Source organism: Anas acuta, chromosome 2 (genome assembly GCF_963932015.1).
Source record: "Anas acuta chromosome 2, bAnaAcu1.1, whole genome shotgun sequence".
NCBI classification, from domain to species: domain Eukaryota; kingdom Metazoa; phylum Chordata; class Aves; order Anseriformes; family Anatidae; genus Anas; species Anas acuta.
The window spans coordinates 78,015,732-78,029,199 of NC_088980.1; the positions used below are offsets into that span (position 1 = coordinate 78,015,732).

Consider the following 13,468-nt stretch of genomic DNA (forward strand, 5'->3'; position numbering starts at 1 on the left):
TTCTTCCATTTGTTCTCAGCTTGCTTGGCCTGGAGCCAAAATGCTGTTAGTTTTAAAGGCAACACTTCGCTACTGGTTTTGGATTTCTTTCACATTGGTTCTTTTTATAACAATTTAAAATTGATCGTGCATAGCAAATCCACAAACAGCAAAAAAACTATAGGAGAACATCTCACTCGTGGGTAAACTGCTGGTCTCATGTCCCAGGGTTGTGCAGCAGGAGGGAACCTACAAAGTAGTTGCTAGGAGAAGTAAAATAGACCTGTATGTGCAGAGGAACAATTAAAATGCTGCCTCCACACCTACAAAGCCAAATGACGACCAGCTCCTTTGCACCTCTGCCAGAGAAGAAGCAGCAGGTAGATTTCTTAAAACATTGCAGAGCTGAGGATGCCACAGGTGAAAGAAGTGGGCTGGGAGGTTAGGTCTGGAGAGAGCCCAGGTTGTGTACAGACTGGAACCAGGGCTTACGTGTTATTGGCAGTATTGAATGCACTGTTCAATGGTATTTTGAAGACAAAAGATGGAGCAAATCAATCTCTAAGAAGATGTTTTCCTCAGTAGAAGGTAATACAGCAATTTTTCCCTGTTAGTTTCTCACTCTCCAGCAGAGAGCACGTCTTTGTTCCTCCTGGAGACGCAGCTAGCGGACAGAGTTTGCTGCAACTATTCTGTTCCTCCTGATCTCAGCAGGCATTTTGCATCCCTCTCCCCTCTTCACTCCACTCCAGGCTACCATGGCCCCTTCTTTCTGCTCTTCTCAGTCTCAGCATGTTTCAGATCTTCAGTGTAAGTGCCCAGAGTTGACCATGCCATGCTTAAAAGCCTGGGGCCTGGCCCCAACATGAACGAGTTGGGCTTTCAACACAGGAGGTATTTTGTCTCAAACAATGAAAAAACATCATAAGGACAGATTTGCTTCCACTGCATTCTAGCTTTTGGGTGGCTGGGACACAGGTTATATTTTCCAGTGTTATTTGGCAAACATCAGGCTAGAAACATGCTTTCCTAAATGAAAATGAAGATTTGCACACAATAACCTATCTCCAGGAGCTGGGGCTTTAATTAAAATATTGATTATTGCAAGACTTGTAATGAAATTGCCAGTCAGCTGTGCTGAATGTCTCAGTTTCCTCCCCTACCAATAGAGGTTTCTAAAAGAGGTAACATCCCCTTCTTCCTAAAACTATAGCAATGTAAAAAATAAGCAGTACGAGCAGTCCAATTCTCTTGTAAGATATTTGTATAGGCCTATAACCTCTTTGAGGGATTTCGTCTTAATTTGTATTCATTCACAACCAGCAGAGAGAATGAAAAGTGTGGCAGGGAGAAACTCATTCCAGGAGTTCTGCAGCACCCTGCAGCTTAGCAAAGGTAATTTGTGTAGTTACAGCTCTTCCTTTATTGAACACATCTGCAGCAGTCATTGGATTGGGATGTTTCCTTTATGCCTCCTTGAGAGCTAGTACATGTCCTGGGTGGAAGGTTGCATTTGAAAAATGTTCATATAGCCTGTGACCAGCTATGGGAATACAAAAGCCAGACTGCTTTGATCCTATCAGCCACAGAAATGCTACAACACACATACACAAAAGAGAAACAACAGAGAGGACTCATGGGTAAATAGCTATTTATTTGTTATGATCTCACCCTAAAGATTTTCTCATTAAGACTTAATGTGGTTTGGTACAGAGGTGAGCTAGTGTGTGGGGTTGGAGATCAAGCCTATAAATAACCAGCAAGTAAGAAAAAAAAAAAGATTTAAAAAAATTGTTCAGAGCTTTTTTCCTTGTCTCAAGTAAAATTTATAGATTTTACTCTACTGCTGCCACACAGTGTTCTTCACTGCGAGGATGAAAATAAAGTAAGAAACAATAGTTTTAGAGTGCAATTAAAAGCAAATTTGAAAAAAAAAAAAAAAAAAAAAAAAAAGCTAACAATGACTAAAACAAGTGTAGTTGCAGGCAGAAGAGAGCCACAGGCACAAGGCTGACGTTACCCAGCCAAAAGTATAAGGAATAGGGTTATAGACTCAAAGGGCTCACAGGGCTCCCCCTCACAGTGACTGGAAGACATGCAGTGCCAGCCTGTGCTCCCTTTTAAGCCCCAGGGGAAATTCTGTTTGCCCAAGCCACAGCTGTCTGCTGCTCCCTTCCTACCCCTCCCAGGCTGTGAAACGTTCAGCAGTCAGACAGTGACCCATTCTACTTCTGATTTTCTTCCTGCAGTTTCGCCTTTCAACATCCTTCCTGCCACAACCAGAACTGCGAGCATTACTTTCACATGTATCCAAGGAAAGAAAAAGAGTTTAGAAGTGTAGATGCAACCCTGCAGAAGTTTTTCCTCAAAGCTTCGCACAATAGACCAACTGACAATTAATCTTCCCTTCTCCCGCAGCCGCAGGCTGTGCTTACATCCCCCCATGTCAGAGACAAGCACATTCATCAGTTATGTCTCTCTCCCATCCCACTCACCAAACAGCTGTAATAAGAAAAAAAAATCATTTCTAAATTACTTCGGAACACAAAGGGAAATCTCTCCATTTTGTAACAACTTTGCTAATTTTAACAGGGACAAGGATTTTTTTTTTCCCCCTCATGTTTCAAGCTAGCCTATACTTTCCAGGACATCGTATTTTGTTCTCAATTTACTGCAAGTACTCATCCAGGTTACTACAGGGTCCTCCAGCAAATGCAGAGACAAATTGACATTAAGACACACATTTCTTGTAGGGAGTCACCCTCTGTGAACCTTGCCTGCCCATAAGTATGCATAAAAGTGCACCTCCTTGAAAAGATTGAATTCTTTACCTGGGGGAACAGAGGAGGGAAGTTGTGCTATTAATAAATCAAAATGTTAGGCTTAACTGAATATGCAGAGTTGAAGCAGGGGTGATATATTTTACTCCCCTCTTTGAGAAAGAATGGCAAGGGAAGGCCAGACATTACCATTTTTCCTTGGAGACAGCTCATTTTCCTTTATATGCTTATCCAGGATGCGTGGCTCAGGTGCTTTTATCTGGGAGGCCCCATCCTGTCCCCTTCCTCATGTCAGCTCTACGGGTGTGCGACACCACTGAAATGCCATACTCTGCGCTCCCTTTCTGTCTTCAGCATTCAACAGCAGTGAGGTATATGCAGTCTGGAGGGCTGTTTTGATTTTCTTTTTTTTTTTTTCCCCTCTCATGACTGAGAAAACCAACTCGTGCGTCACATTGCACACCGCAACTGGGCATAAACAGGGAGCCATCCATCACTCTCCCAGGTTCCCCGTGTTTGCTCAAGGGTCTGTTTAAGGAGGTGTTAAGGGAGCTTTAAAAGCCCCAGACTGAGCCAGGAAGGACATTCTCCCCATGTTTTCATCATTTGCATGGGAACTGAACATCAGTGACTCTGCTCACTTACATGCCAGCACAGGGAGCAGCACGACCAGGACGGCTTGGGCTGCAGCACCTAGCTGCAGTGCTACAGACATTTTGGGAGGTGGAGACTGAGCAGCAGAGCACAGGCAGCTGCAGGGACTACAGAGCTCCCTCAGGACTGTGCAGGGCCACTTCAGGCCTCCAAAATGCCAGAAAATAAGGCCGCGTAAAGTCAGCCTCATCCACGCTTCCCTCAGGCCTCTAAATTACAGGTCGCACCTCAGAGAGGTGGCACCGACTTTCAGTCGGTCTCAACTAACAACTTGACGCTGCCGGTTCTGTCGCAGAGCTCGTGCCAGTGGTGTGAAACTGATAAGGACAGGGGGCTGCTTCAAGAGGAAAAAAATAAAATAAATTGATGCTGTGAGCATTGATGGCAGCCTTTGTGACTGCACGCTGCCCAGCCTTGGGTGCAGCTCCCTGCTGACAGCATGGCGAGGGACACCTGCTGCACGTGCTCAGTGTGCTGGAGCCTCATAAAATACCTGACCCCTGGGCTGTCAGCATGTCTGAGAGCCACTGACACAGGCTTAATGCAGACGTGAAGAAAAGGAGCACCTGTGCCCTGAGCCTTCCTTGCCTGGCTGTGTCCCAGGCTCGCAGCTGGATAAGCAGCTGTATCCCAGCCCTGAAGCGCTGCCAAGCGAGGAACCTCTCTTCTGCCACTCCTTTTCCTTCTCTGTGCCACTACTTCTCATTAGTTTCCCTTTTTCCACACTTGTGCTGCACAAAAGTTACCCATCTGACATAGAGTGCTACAGTCAAAGTCTCATTATGGGCACAAGGGAACACACCTTGTACGTGGAGCCAACAATTAGCATTCATTGTTAGCCTAATTAACATTTCAGCAGTAAAATCAAAATGAAGCAAACAGCTATTTATCACCCAGTTACGTTGATACTAACACTTTCTGTCCATGTTATCTATTTTCTTTGCTAATTCCCATTAAGAACCCAATTCAGTTTGTTAGTCAGCGATTCCTTGGTACCTCCCCCTTTCTGCCCCGTTACGCTCACCTTTCTTCTGGGCAGTCACCGTGAGTTATGATGCCCCAGGTTCCCCTCTGGGAGAAGGACGCCCTTGGGGGCCAGAGTTTTTTCCTCCTCGGCCTGAGGTCTGCTTGGGGTTTTCGGGCAGTTTGTTGCTAACACTTTTTTAATAGGTCCACAAGTTCAGTTACAGTAATTTCTTCAGGTTAAAACCATGCAATTTCACAGAGTTAAGGTAACACAAGAACCAAATTAGACATTACTCACCCATTGGGCAATTGCTGGTTCAGCTACAACAAGCTTCAGACCAGACAAGGCCTGAAGTAGCCTATGTGAAGGTAGAATAAAATCTGCAGTTTGTGGCTAACAAGGGCAGCATCATGCTTCCTAAGGCACAGGGCTGCAGGAGCTGTGTTCACACCGGCACTCCTGGTGCACACACGCTCTCCTCCAAACAAGCATACGTACCAATTAGCTGTGCCATAAATACTTCTGTCAGTAGAACTCTGCTTACCCCATCTTTTTCCAGTTACAGTCAAATTAACTGCCATCAAAGTGTTAGATTTTATTCCCCCAAACACCTGAGGTTTTCTTTCAAGCTGAAGTTGCTCAGCTCTGTTCACATCTGACAAAGCCACGCTTTGATTTCAAGCAACAGCAGCTTATGGTTTTAAGCCTCCATCCTATCCTGGTCACTAACGTGCCAGAAACACGTTAACCACTCAGCACTGAAATCAAAGTTCAATTCCCACTGTTAACAATAGCATTACTATAGCCTTTAGTTGCATAAATAGTATACAGCACACAGATACAGGCATAATATATTTATATATATACACACGCGTAAGCTCAACACTTGGGACACGGTACTAAATGACAATATGTCACACTCTTGTAGATTCATTAAGGTTGGAAATGACCTCCAAGATCACCTGGTGCAACCATCCCCCTACCACCAATGTCACCACTAAACCATGTCTCTAAGCACCACGTCCAACCTTTCCTTGAACACCCCCAGGGATGGTGACTCCACCACCTCCCTGGGCAACCCATTCCCATGCCTGACTGCTCTTTCTGAGAAGAAATGTCTCCTAATTTTTGACAATCTGGCATTTCTAAACAGAAAAGAATGAAAATCTAAAATCATAAATCTCAGATTGCCCATTTAATGAAATACCATATTTTTTCATAGACAGCCTGAACCTTGGATAATCCCTGCTGCTTTATACGTGCCCATGCTTGAAAATAAGTTCTCTTACAACCTGCAGTGTGAAATAACCTGCAGTAAATCAGAAGAAAGGGGTACTGGTTAGAGGTTATGGGGAGGGAGCAGAGGCAGATAACTCCAGGGTAATCTTCCCCTGTATTACCTGCACATACATAACCATGCATTGTTGCTAAGTTCCAAGGGCTTTAAATAATAGAGAGAACCTAATTTCTGGTTAGAAGAGATAGACTATGGATTGCTTACATAACTGAAAAGACAACATTTTGTTAAGACAAGTAGATGGTGTTAATTCTCATTTTGTTTTGAAACTATATTCATCCAGGAAGCGAAAAACATAAAACAGTAAATGTCTCAGAGCTTATGTAAGAAAAGATCATTAAAAACAGAATTTGGTAAGACCTGAGTAGAAACACATAAAATCTTACAGAGAAGTGAGGAAGATACACATGTGTATGTTTGAGTTTATCCATGCTCAAATGACAATGATTCCCCAGATTTTTTGGTGGCCATATTATCTTCTGGTTTTTATTTAGTGCTAAAACATAATATGATAAGAGGCTTAAATTCCATTGACCTGATTGCAGTAAGTTAGGTTTCTAAATGCCTTTGAAGGTCTCATCTTTACATCTATTCAGTTTCCATCTCCAGAAATGCTAGCTTTGTAGTTCTCCCCAAATGACTCTGAGGATAAATACAATAAAGATTATTAAGTGATCGAACTCCTTGGTAATTGAGACTACGCGGATACCTTAGACAGGTGAATAAACACTCATGTTTGCCTTCAGGGCAATTTGACAATTTTCAGCTTACATCAGTTTGCCCCATAATTAGAGGTGAAAAGGAAATGGGAAAGCAGAAAGTGGGAGGACTTTGGGATCAAAGCTAAGTGACCTTGACAGGAAGGAGGCTTTTATCTCTCTAGAAGGAAGCCGCCTCAGTTGGCGACAGTCACAACTCATGCAATATTTAAGATTTTGGTGTGGGACATATCGTGGGTGCAAAGAAGTGCAATTTTTAGGAATGTCTGAGATTTAATTAAATGCATATTTTGTTGCAAAAGCATGGATTTCCCTAGGTACAGTCAGTAAACGTTTGATCACTTCATTTAATATTTAAGCCGCAGCATCTTCTGCAGTAGTTGTTAAAGTCGGGCTAACAGAAATTTTACCAATAAAACTGGAATAGCTGCTATTGAAAAAAGCAATTGTAGAACTAAAAATGTTTTTTTTTAAAAAAAAAGCAACAAACTAGCTCCAGTGATACAAAATTCAGGAAATTCTCATCATTTTCAACAAGACCAAAGCCAGTTATTTCTGTACACTGCTATGTTTAAAAGTATCAGAGAAGTTTAGTTTTTTCTCAAGCTAAAACTGAAGACAGAGTACTCTTTGCAGTCATGGAAGAACAGCAGACTCACCCCTCTCTGATACAGAGCAGTGTCAGAGACTGCACTGACACTTCAGTTGGTCAACTTCCTTTTATAACTGAAATTACTTTTCCTGAACATTTACTGCTTTGGGGAATACCTTTTAGATGAAAAGGAATTTCAGAAATAAGAGGGCAGTCTCTCTTGTCCAGATTAGTATCTCATTGTTTTTTAAACAGAGACATCTGTTTACAGGCATGAAAGCAGAGATTATGCAGAAACAGATTCATTTAATTCTGCTCCTCCCAAACTGCTTATCCATTTCTCTCTTTGATCTTGGCTATCAATCCTGGCTACTCCATGGAGTTAATTCAGAATCAAAACTCCACTGAGCAACAAGGGCCAATTTTGCAGCCTTCAATGGCTTGCACAGAGCAATGCTCCTCTGAATCCTGGACCAAGAACAACCACTTGCATTGCCCATTTTGTATATTTAGGATTAGCTTCTTTCGTTGCCTAAAACATAAGACAGAACTATCTTTGCTGTTTCTAACCCCCAGCTTGCTGCATATATGATCGCATAATTATTTAGCATTAATAGTATAATTAAGAGTTGCAGTATGACTCCCCAATCCATTCCCTTGAAAATAGTAGCAGAGTCTGGCTGGAACAAATCTAAAAACAAAACACCATATTCAAGTCTCCGTTACACAGGGGAAGTTTTCAGTAACCCCATTACAAACCTGACTTCAAAAAACAAACAAACAAACAAAAAAAACCCCTATATATATATATATATATATGTACATATATATTCGCTTTCTATTCCAAAGAGATTCCACTTAAAATTGCAAAGAACTTAACAACATTGTGAACACCCATTGTTTTAAGGCAAATCAAGTAATGTTTCCCAGACTTCTTTACTCCTAAGAAGCAACATGCTTACAGGGATCTGATCATAAACCCCCGAGAGGTGTTTTCTCATGGGGTTCAATGCCCAGAGAAGCATGCCTTAATAACAGAAGACACTTAGTCACCCGCACAACATTTGATGTTAATGGTATATGCACACTGAGCTGCATGCACCAAGAGACAGAAAATAAATAAATAAATTTGTGATTCAAATTTCTTCAATATTCCTAATTAAACAACTCATTAAGGTTTTTCAAAGAACTAGTGACATAAGTGGCATTATGAAATACTTCAGAAGCTATTCAGTCACAAGTAACGTTATTCTTTCATACATTTTCATATTCTAAGAAACATGAAATTACTAGCAAAAACATATTAAAAGGCCCCTTTCAAAGAAGAAAGCCACCTCTCAGATTAGCGATTTGAAAAGCAAGTATGCATGTTTCCTATTCAGGGAACTTCAAGAGTTTCAGAAACATCACTCAGCGTTCACAAAACCTCAGTTAAGTAATGAGTCACCATGGCTGGATCGCAGTGAAGTGGTGAAGTTTCTTGCCTCACCTGAAGTTACGGGCTGATTTCCCATACAGGTTAGAGATACATCACAGATAGTTCCAGCTTAGAGCTGTACTATGAATAGAGATCATCTTGTTTGGACAAGAATATCCTAGAGAGCAGAGTGCTAGAAAATCCCTGCTGTAATGGCATGGTATTTATTCACCCTAGATGAACAGGGAGCATGCCTCATTCCCATTTAACAGTGATCATCCAGCCCTAGTAACTCTGAAATCACTCACAAAGGGCTCAATCCCCCTAAATGCTACAACTTCTTTTGCCAGCTGTGAGGAGAACCCAGGACTCACCACAGGTGTTTCCACTCCTGGCCATCTAGTCTTGCTTGAGAAGATCTCCAAGCTCCTTAATGGGATCCCAGGGAGGATCAAGAGCTGTGAGAAGGGAGGCCAGCAGACCTACATTAGCTCTCCTGCCTTCTGCTACAGCTTCTTAAGCTGTGCAGTTAATAGGGGTAGCGTTAAGAGGCTTTTAAAGAAGCCATAGCCTTTTAGTGCAGCCTGTTACTTCCACGATCAAAGAAATAAGAGACTCTTTCATCAAAAAAAAGAGACATGACCTACTAATCTACAGTTCTTTTAATAGCACATTTGTAATGAAATGAGTCTTAATGGGCATTCCTCTATTTTCCTGTTAATTGCTCCTGTTGGAGCATATTTGCATAAATGGAGTTCACTTGCCCGCAATATGCTGAGCCTTACAGGGATTGCTGATTGGTAGCAGCCCACATCCATTTCTCCGTGGTAAATGGCTGTGGAAGTCCACAAGAAATAAGAAAGCCCTTAATGATCACATACAAAGCTAAAGTTTAGCTATTTCTGCCCTTCCCAGGTCCAGTACATTATGCTCCACCTACCAATTGTTTTCTTCTAAGTTCAGGGTGGAAATTACCATATGTTACTGTCAAAAAAGCACAGACAACTAGAGAGAGCATCAAGCCTCTAGCAGAGAGAAAGAAGCAAACAGCAGCTGGTGACTAGAAAACTACTTAAGAAAGATAACTGCTTTGCTCTGCCACAGATGAAATGGGGCGTGCTGGCAATGGGGGTGGTGAGGAAAGTCCCTGTAAGGGAGAACTGCAAAAGGCAAGCCAAAGAGATTAGGGTCACTAAAAAAGACTAAAATGCAGCAGTCAAATGTGGCATTGGGGCTTTCCTAGAAATGTGAATTTACAGATGGCTGTAAATAAAAAATAATAATAATAAAAAGAAATAATAATGACTCATTGTGTATGAGAAACGTATGAACTCCAACATGCCTCAATTGGAATCAGGCGAACTCTGCTTACCTGGTTTGCCTCAATTAGACCACTTGCTCTAATAATTCTGGTATCTCTGTCTGTGGGTTTCCTCTGTAGGAAACAAATTAGGACTTCAGCAATTAGTATCACACTTGACAACAATATATACTGCCCAAAGCAGAACCAAAATACTCTGTCAAAGAATTTTCTTCTATCCGTGTCTGTTATTGAACTGCCTAATTACTACTGTCAAAAATAGTCAGTCTTTGATAGGAAGATACGCTAGTGCCTGCTGAAAAAGAAGCTCCCCCCTGCTTGCTTTTATTCCTGGCTACACATGTGGCAATATAGCCTCTGCCTTCACTGTCACACTGCAATGCTTTAAGAAGAACTGCAATGCCACTGAAACAGCTGCAAGCCCAGCTTTTTCTCTTTTCTCAAGCCAGGTTTTGGAGAGTATCTGTGACATCTTGGCTTAGAGTAATTGCTGATCAGCACAGAAAGGATCTGTTGCCTGTGGCTCTGTCTCATTTACAGGAGCTTGTGGATGACATCAGGGGCCTCTGATGGCATGGAGGCAGGTGCCTAATAAATGGTAGGTGGATGGAAAAAGCAAAACCCAGCATTTCATCTAGTTAAGGAAAAGATAATTTTCAGGGACAAGCTGACCAAGATTTCTTTAATGTGTCTAATAATTTGGATTAGTTCCCTTAGTAGAGATTTTTAGGTGGTGGCATCTCATATTATTCTAAGAATGGAGTCTTGTTTAAAATAGCTGTATATATTTTCTGTAAGAAGAAAGTCTAAGAAGTCACTGATCCCTTCTAAGAGCCTGTCTATGAGACTTTCAAGTACCTGAGTCTAGAAAGAAACAGAAGAAGAGATATTCACACTATATAGCTTTTTCAATGGAGACAAAATGCTTTAACTTAGGCACTTCAGGTCACCCAAGACCCTTCCTCTCTGGGTAGGAAGGCTAGGTTCCTTTTCAGACATCAAGTTTTGGTGCATAAGGCGGAGTGACTTTTTCTTTTATGACACTCCTGCTTTAAAGAACCTGATAATAAGAGAGAAAAAATATTTTGTAGGTTTAATAATAGCTTATTGCATGTATGAAAACCACAGTACATTTCATGAGGGGGTGGCAAAACTGCAGATTTCCAGCAAGTACTGTGATAAAGTTTTCCTACAGCATTTTCATGGCTTCAAGGATATTTTTGGTACTGCTGAAAGCTTTTTGGCTATCACTTCAGGCACATCTACTACTTTGCCATCAAGGTATTGATTAGGAATAAATGACCCATGTGCTAGATATGCCCAGCAGTGGAAGTGCTACCAAGTTGTTTTCCTACTAGATACAGTTGTTTTCTTAGCTGTTTTTATCTCCCCTCCATCAAGAACCAGCTTAATATTATTTACAGTATTCTGCTGTATCACCTGCTAGTCACATACCTGTCCCCATTTTCAGGTTGTAACACAGTTTTAGCTGAATGCTTTTCTCTGCAGGGGAACAATGAAATGCCATGGATGCCTGTCCCCACATCACCTGCACGAAGCAGACGCAGCTGGAAGCCTTTGGCAAGATCAGTTCCTGCTTCCTGTTAAACTCACACAGAAGTAGCTCACAAAAAGGACAGGATCAACCCTTTCCATGCAGCTGCTGGCTGCAGAGGTGAAAAGCCTGTGACACCTGTGTAGGGTTGCTGGAGTTCCTGCTCTTGCCTGCAGACCCAGGCAACATCAGATGCTTTTCCAGGTGCTCCTGCTGCAATGTCACCTGCCCACACACCCTGTAGCATGCACCAGCGTGCAGCTGGTATGTGCAGCAAAGGTGCACGTGGTGATTAAAGCACAGGGACTATGTCTTGACTGGCACACCATCAGGAAGGAAAAAAATAGCAATGTGATTAAAGTGCTTCTGTATGACTTAGGAAAGCCGAGTCCAGGTTCCAGCCCTGCTACAGGTAGACCTGCTACAGGTACCTGCTCCAGTGCCTCACCACCCTTACTGTAAAAAAAAAATAATATACATATATATATTCTTCCTTATATCTAAAATGTCTGCTTTATACCTAAATCTTCCTTCTTTCAGTTTAAAACCATTGCTCCTTGTCCCTTCATACACACTCTGGTAAAAAGTCTTCCTCCATCTTCTGTATAAGTAGTTTACATAGTGAAAGGCCACAGTAAGGTCACCCCTGAGGCTTTCTCTTCTCCGGACTAAAGCCCCAGCCCCCTCAGCCTTTAGGAGAGGTGCTCCAGCCCTCTGATCATTTTTCTGTCCCTCCTCTAGACTTGCTCCCACAGGTCCACCTCTTTCTTGTGTTGGGGGCCTCAGAAGTGAGCACAGGGCTAACAAGAGCAGAGCAGAGGGAGAATCCCCTCCCTCACCCTGCTGGGCACGCTGCTTTTGGTGCAGCCCAGGGTACAATTGACTTTCTGGGCTGTAAGCACACATTGCCAGCTCTTATCTGATTCTTCATCCACCAGCAGCCATAAGACTTTCTCTGCAGGGCTCCTCTGTCAATTGATCCCTAGTCTGTGCTGATATTGGCAATTACCCCGACCCAGCTGAAGGACTTGGATATTCTTGAATGACCACGGATTAGTCACTTAGTGCAGCCAAACAGTGGAAACAAGATTTCCTCTTCTGTGACATGCCTCTGTCTTGTGTGTTGAGACTGTTTATGCACAGTGGATATAAGACATGATTTCAGTGTTTCTAAATACAGAGACTTAGCATCGGCATCTCCGAAACAAGACAGTACTGAGGCTCTTTTCAAACGGCAGGTGAAAAAATCAAACTATCTGAAAGCAGATAAACCACATCATCAGTCCCCTCACCGGCTACTGAATAATCTTATAAAAGTCATGCAGTCATCTATTGCCATTACCTCCGAGGCACAAAAGGGAGAGAGATACCTCTCACTTTGCCTATTTTGTCAGCGTGTGCTTTTGTGAAGGCTGGTGTTTGTGTGCATTCAGGTTCACTGGGGTTAAAGCAGCTGCATTGTTCAAAAGGGCCATGCTAATAGATCCCAATGCAGGATGGAGGTAGTAGTTATCTTAACATTTCTGCTGCATTCAGTTATTTTTATAGTTCTGGACCTTTTCTCCTGCTGAGAGAACTGAAAAAAAAAATGGTTTTCAAAGACACTATAATCAACCACTGCTGGCTGCAATTACATTGTGTACTTGATGTCTTCAGAAAGAACCTATGGTTAAAACTACAAATCTTTTGGTTTGAATTCTCCTGGCTCTGTTCTGTTTGGTATTTCAGAGGTGTATTTACAGAAATGATCGCTAGGGCATATGGGTTTATATAACAAAGATATCTATAAAAAAAAAGTGAGCATCAGAAGATTAAAATTTCATCAGCTATCTTTTACTCTGAAAAATTGACTTTTTTTTTTTTTTTTTTCTTTTTCCTGTTTATGACTGATATTTACAAAGGAATACCCCATGGAGAATGAAGGAAAAAGGGCATTTGGATTTCAGAGCAGTAAAAGCTAATTCACACTTGAGAAAATTATTAGATGGAGACTTTCAGATCTAACTGGTCATAAGAGAGACATAATTGTAAAGTAAGCTCAAACTCAACTGCTTTTTAAGTCCAAGTCAATTATGGACAAGTCTGCAATGTTACAGCTTCTGAGTACATGAAACTTAGTTATTACTGGAAATACCAAGCAAGAAATTCTTTCCTATATATAAAAACTTATCAATATGATATATTTGA

The 13,468-nt window shown here is 41.9% G+C and overlaps 1 protein-coding gene and 1 long non-coding RNA gene across 3 annotated transcripts in view; one reads left to right on the forward strand and one right to left on the reverse strand.

Annotated features, from left to right (window-relative positions):
* LOC137850630 (uncharacterized) overlaps positions 1-8,678 on the reverse strand; it is a 28,971-nt gene extending 20,293 nt beyond the window's left edge. The window contains exon 1 of the long non-coding RNA XR_011092693.1: positions 8,478-8,678. This is a non-coding gene — a long non-coding RNA (uncharacterized lncRNA). The remainder of the gene's footprint in view (positions 1-8,477) is intronic.
* LOC137850629 (cadherin-6) overlaps positions 1-13,468 on the forward strand; it is a 104,231-nt gene that overhangs the window by 32,308 nt on the left and 58,455 nt on the right. The gene's annotated exons all lie outside the window — the stretch shown is intronic.